Raw genomic sequence first — 6553 nt, forward strand, 5'->3', positions numbered from 1 at the left:
GGTTGGCAATGTGCTTAGCAATGGGCCAGTGGTGGGTTGAGTTGCTGAGCTTGCCTTTGGTGCTATAGTAGTGAGACTGGGGCTGGTTGTGGTTTGTGAAATGGTGGGAGCAACAGAATTGGAAGTGACTTTGGCCGTAGTGCTGATGGTAGGAGAGCCTTCACCTGCGAAGGTGGAATGGAAAGTTACCAGGGTGAACCTGGGTGGCCTAGTATTGGTAGAATAGCTTCCAGGTGTGGGTACAGCTGGTGAGGGGACTGGTAATTCTTCTGCGGACATTTTTGCTTGGGAATGGGTGGTTTCTTCTGCAGGGCTGACAGTCCCTTCTGAAACAGCAGTGGTGGTCTCCTCAGCTGTGATCTGAACAGCGCTTTTACCTGCAGAGGATGATGGGTCAGGGGTAGTCCCTGTTGTTGAGGGGTGTGTGGTGGAACTGCTTAGCAATGGAACGGTGGATTTCTCTGATGCATTTGTCTGTGGTGTGGAGGTGAGACTGGAGCTCATTGTGAAGGCAGAGTGAACTGTGGCTGCACCTGAGGAGGAAGAGAAGCGAGATCGAGTTCTGCACTGTGGCACAGAAAGAGCTCACCTTCTCCAGGAACTGAAAATTTCTTTTAGAATTCCATACTTGGCTAGACAGACAAAAATTCTGAGATGGGATATGGCAACATCCTTCACACAGTTTGCACCCCAGCAACTTTTTTTAAAAAGATTGTTTTCTTTTGAAAATATTTATGGATTATAAGCATCCCTTTGTGTCTCTCACTGGGCTCTCCTGTAGTTTAGCACCTCTCCCCCTTCCTTCAAAACTCCCCTTAAAACTCACATTTCCCTGCATGGCCTTTGGCTTATCCTCAGAATCATCAATCCCTCAGTTTCTCCCCGTTTGTCTGCCTTAAACTGTGAGCTCCTTCTGAGTAGACACCTGTCTGTGTACTTCCTATGAAACGCTCATGGTTGTGTACTGACTTGTTTAATGCTAATGATAAAGATTTCTGCTAGCATAGCTTGGGAACGAGTGCAGCTCAGGGTTGGATCATCTGCTTTGCATTCAGGAGGTCCCAGGATCAATCCCTGGTGTCCCCAGGAAGATCTCCGAGGGATCCCAATCTGCAACCTGGAGAGCCAGTGTAGGCAGTACTGAGCCTCATGGCTCAATTGCTCTCTTAATATAAAGAAACCCCCTATGTTCTTAGTTCAGCTGTGCTACAGCTACTCTTGTTCTTAGGCCATTTGCTGGATCCCAAGGTCAGCAACCAGGGACGTGGGTGGCGCTGTGGGTTAAACCACAAAGCCTAGGACTTGCCGATCAGAAGGTCGGCGGTTCGAATCCCCATGACGGGGTGAGCTCCCATTGCTCTGTCCCTGCTCCTGCCAACCTAGCAGTTCAAAGCACATCAAAGTGCAAGTAGATAAATAGGTACCACTCTGGCGGGAAGGTAAACGGCATTTTTGTGCGCTGCTCTGGTTCTCCAGAAGCAGCTTAGTCATGCTGGCCACATGACCCGGAAGCTGTATACCGGCTCCCTCGGCCAATAAAGCGAGATGAGCGCCGCAACCCCAGAGTGGTCCGCGACTGGACCTAATGGTCAGGGGTCCCTTTACCTTTAAGGTCAGCAACCAACTGAATGCGAGGGCCGCTATTAGGAAGGGATGAGAAGATTGCCCACGGGCTACACCTGGGTTATCCTTCTTGGATTTCTAGCGAATCCTGGTGTCAGCTACTACTCCATCCGCACACCACACTTGTCTTTGCATTGGCAACTGTGCAGCAGGTGGACAAGTGGACGCCTCAGGTGGGGGCTGATTTGGCCCCAGGGCTTCCAGTGGCTGACCCTCAATTTGCATGCCTCCCCTCCTCCCCAGAGACCAACTAGAGAAGAAACTGATATGAAATTGACATCCACTCAACTGTTCAAAAGAGATTCCTGAAGCAAGCCTTAGAATCCATGCCAAAAAGACAAAGCAGCAGCAGCAGTTTCTACACTGCGCAGGGTCCAAACTGCCCTGGGGCTTTGCCTGTTACAACACTCCAGCGTATTTCAACAGCTCCCAGGAAAGGAAAAGGAAAATACAACTCTGGTGCTATTCAATTGCCAAAGTGGCTAAAATCGCTAGGGAGCATGGCGCAGTGGAAGTAAACTATGCCACAGACAGAACTGAGTCAGGAAGGTGGTTCTCTTGTGAACTGGTTTCTTCTCTGCCTATTTTACTCCATGCTGCATTGCAAGATTGCTGTCACTGCAGAAGCATTTCATGCCCCTTCTAGCTGAAAGTTATGAGCTACTCCTTGTGGTACAACGGACAAGCTCCCTAGTTTTTCGCTGATCTTGAGTAATTCTGCGCCCATGTTTTTACACGAGCCACAAAAACACACTTTGGTTTTTGCTTTCTTTGGCCAAAGGTTATTAACAGCTGATTTGTGTATGAACCAACGCAAGGATTTGGCTGATTCTGGAACTCCAGCTTTCCTCCAAAGCCACCTTTCTCCCCCCCCCCCCGCAACACGTTGCTATGCATTAGTCAGTGAGACTTGGCAGCAGTCACTCACCATGGCTCCAGCAGGGAAGGCACAATAATAAAAGGGGCACCACAGGGAAATGATAGCAGCCCATTCCGACAATGCTTCTTGCTTGCCCTTCCAATCTGGGACCAGCAGCCCGGTCCGCTCTGTGTGTTGTAAGTCCACAAGTGGTGCTTCTAGAAATCCTTGCTGTTGGTTTACTTCCTTGGCATGGTTTCCTGGTTTGAAAGACAGTTGGAGGGTGGAGTGCCCAAAACCTGCTCCCTTTTTTTCGCTCCAAAGCCTTTGAATAGCTTTCTTACTGTAAGAGCTGTTTGACAGTGGAACAGACTCCCATGGAAAGTGGGGGACTCTCCTACATTGGAGGTTTTTAAGCAGAGGTTGGGTGGGACACCTATCAGAGATTCTTTAGTTGCAATTCCTGCATTGCAGTGGGCTGGACTGGATGATCTTTAGGGGTCCCTTCCAACTCTACAATTCCATCATAGGGAATTGTCATTTTAAATAATAATAATAATAATAGTAATAATAATAGTAAATTTTATTTATACCCCGCCCTCCCCAGCCAGAGCCAGGCTCAGGGCGGCTAACACCAGTAAAATTACAATAAAAACATAACAGGGGGGAAAAACAACAATTTAAAATACAGGTTAAAATGCAATTTAAAATGCAGCCTCATTTTAAAAGTAGCCCATAGATCAAAACCGTAAGGGGAGGGAAAACATAAGGGTCAGACTGAGTCCAAACCAGAGGCCAGGCAGAACAGCTCCATCTTGCAGGCCCTGCGGAAAGATGTCAAGTCCCGCAGGGCCCTAGTCTCTTGTGACAGAGCATTCCACCATGTCGGGGCCAGTGCTGAAAAGGCCCTGGCCCTAGTTGAAACCAATCTAACCTCCTTGAGGCTCGGGACCTCCAAAGTGTTGTTATTTGTGGACCTTAAGGTCCTCCGCAGAGCATACCAGGAGAGGCAGTCCTGTAGGTACGTGGGTCCTAGGCCGCATAGGGCTTTAAAGGTCAAAACCAGGACCTTAAACCTGACCCTGTACTCCACCGGGAGCCAGTCCAGTTGGTAAAGCACTGGATGAATGTGGCAAGGACCCCGTAAGGAGCCTCACTGCGGCATTCTGCACCCGCTGGAGTTTCTGGGTCAGCTTCAAGGGCAGCCCCACATAGAGCGAGTTACAATAATCAAGCCTGGAGGTGACCGCCGCATGGATCATGGTGCCCAGATCAGGGTGAGAAAGGTAAGGAACCAACTGCTTAATACGGTGGAGATGGAATCCAATTTGAAGATCAAGCACAGCAAATGCCTAGCTTAAGCACGGCCAGGAAACCTCAGAGGTTGTCCTGGTGGAGCAGCTGGTCGCCGAAAAAGAGAGACACCAGTGTTCGAGTCTGCCTAAATGCCATATCATCTCACTAGAAGCCAGTCTCCTAAATCCAGATCTGTGTGGAAGGGCATTGTTATGTACTGAAGTTCTCACCCTGGGCCAGCAGGGGGATACTGTAGATAGTTTTCACTCAGGTCCACATATGCAGATAAGGGATTGAAAGTGACGTTCAGTGATTGGATAGTTACAGAAAGTGGTTACTGTTGCGTTCTAGTGGAGCTCTATCTAAGCAGGCTGGCTGAACCCTTCAGTTCAGTTCTGTTCTGGCCTGTGAATAAAGAAGAGCTGTTTGAAGAATCGCTGTGTCGTCTGATATGTTCACCCACAACTTAACAGGCATTAGCAGCAGTGGTTGCTCAATGCTGAGAGGAAATCATTGAAAAACACGCTTAGAAGCCACTTTGCATTGTTTTTCCCGTTTAAGGGCAAAATCTTGTAGAACTGCTCACACAAGCAGGCGTGGCATTTACTGTTTTATTAAGATTGATTTTTTTCATTGACTGCATACTCTGTTTCAGAACCACTGTAATAGGGTAAATCATACTGCAAAAAAAATAAAATGTATTAGGCAAAATCGCATTCAAAAATGTGTATATGAGAAATTAGCACTCAAATGCTGATTAATTTCCATGAGGATTTTTTCCTTTTTTTAATGCAAACTGATGTTGAAATTTGGAGAACTAGAGATTGGAAAAATGAGAAAACATAAATGCTATAAGGCGTATTGTCCACGTCTTCTCATATTGCTGAATACCAAATCCAGACCCCAGACTTGCGTCTTCAGCCGACAGATACGTCAGCCTTGCCTCTGCTGGGACCTCTTTGCCATTTAGCAGGCTCAGCTGATCTTAAGCTCCGAGTTTCAGGAGATTAATTCTTCACATGTATGCCTGTCACTCAAAAACGGAACCCAAGTCCTATTTGATTAGAGCAGAGAGATTAGCAGTGATGAATCTCCTGAGCTGGCCTGACAGCAGACAAATCTCTTGAAATCTAACCAGGTCTCCAGGGACAAAATTCCTCACTAAGTTGTCGATAGGAGGAACTGGAGTTTTGGTTCAGAAGGGGGGGGGGTGGATTGTGGTGTGCATAGAAGGAAAAGCCCCAGTACTGGATCAGACCCAGGCCATGCAAATCCTCAGCCCCACCCTCTTTTGTCAAATTGGCAGGTAAAAGCAGACCAAAAGCCTGTGGAAAACAGAGGCTGTTTTGTCTGAAGTCTTTCTAGCTATTGGCTGAGAGAGTGCCAGGTTTAGTTGGTTGCTGCCATTGACTCAGATGGTGGGGAGATATGTTCATGGACATTCTAAATTCTCAGAACTTTAAGGGGAGAAATTGTCAATACAGATGGGACGGATGGGGCTGGCGCCAGGAAGGAGAGGCGGTAACAGGATCAGTAGTCGTCTTCTTCTGCAATCCCTGCTTTGTTGTTGTTGTTGTTTAGTCGTTTAGTCGTGTCCGACTCTTTGTGGCCCCCTGGACCAGAGCACGCCAGGCCCTCCTGTCTTCCACTGCCTCCCGCAGTTTGGTCAGACTCATGCTGGTAGCTTCGAAGACACTATCCAACCATCTCGTCCTCTGTCATCCCCTTCTCCTTGCGCCCTCCATCTTTCCCAGCATCAGGGTCTTTTCCAGGGAGTCTTCTCTTCTCGTGAGGTGGCCAAAGTCTTGGAGCCTCAGCTTCACGATCTGTCCTTCCAGTGAGCACTCAGGGCTGATTTCCTTCAGAATGGAGAGGTTTGATCTTCTTGCAGTCCATGGGACTCTCAAGAGTCTCCTCCAATACCGTAATTCAAAAGCATCAATTCTTCGGCGATCAGCCTTCTTTATGGTCCAGCTCTCACTTCCATACATCACTACTGGGAAAACCATAGCTTTTACTATGAAGCAGGCGTCTTTTAATTTCGTGTGCATGTACCAGTTCCCTATTTCAAAATGGCCATCCAGGTTACACTGTGTTCTCAGCAAGGCCTCGGCTGTTAGACTAATGAGCAAAACCTGCACGGCTGGGATTTCCCCTCCTTGGTTTGTTTTTAGAGACCTCACTTCCTCCCCCCCCCCCCACGCTGTGTTCCAGTTCATGCACAAAAGGCCAGCCTTTACTGTAAATCGTGCCCCTGTGCCAGGTTCCTCATTCCAGAGATGGGAGGCATTACAGGCATGGGTGAATATCCATCTCCTTGCCAGACAGCCTGTTTACAATACTTATTTATCACAGCGGATCAGCAGATCTGTAGAATAATCAACTGATACAATGTCCAACGCCGCACCACCTTCGAACTCACGCAATCGTATGCCATGTGGTGGCTGTTTAATAGTTTATCTTAGTATGGTTAGCCTCTGACTACACAGTGTGTGTGTGTGTGAGAGAGAGAGAGAGAGAGAGAGAGAGAGAGAGCGCGCCCACGGTTGCCACTCTCCCACAAACACCGATATTTCAGACAACGGGATGGGGGCTGTGTTATAAGAATTTTAAGGTCTTAGATATGTAATAAATGTTGATAAATGTACCAAGCAAACACGTACATAAATATATTCACCACAGGTCTGAAGCAGCACAAGAAAACAGCCATGAAGCCATTTTGGCTCCCAAACTGACCAAATGTTTTCTCTGCAAAGTCAAAGGAAAATGGAAAAG

Source organism: Podarcis muralis, chromosome 6, assembly GCF_964188315.1.
Source record: "Podarcis muralis chromosome 6, rPodMur119.hap1.1, whole genome shotgun sequence".
NCBI lineage: Eukaryota > Metazoa > Chordata > Lepidosauria > Squamata > Lacertidae > Podarcis > Podarcis muralis.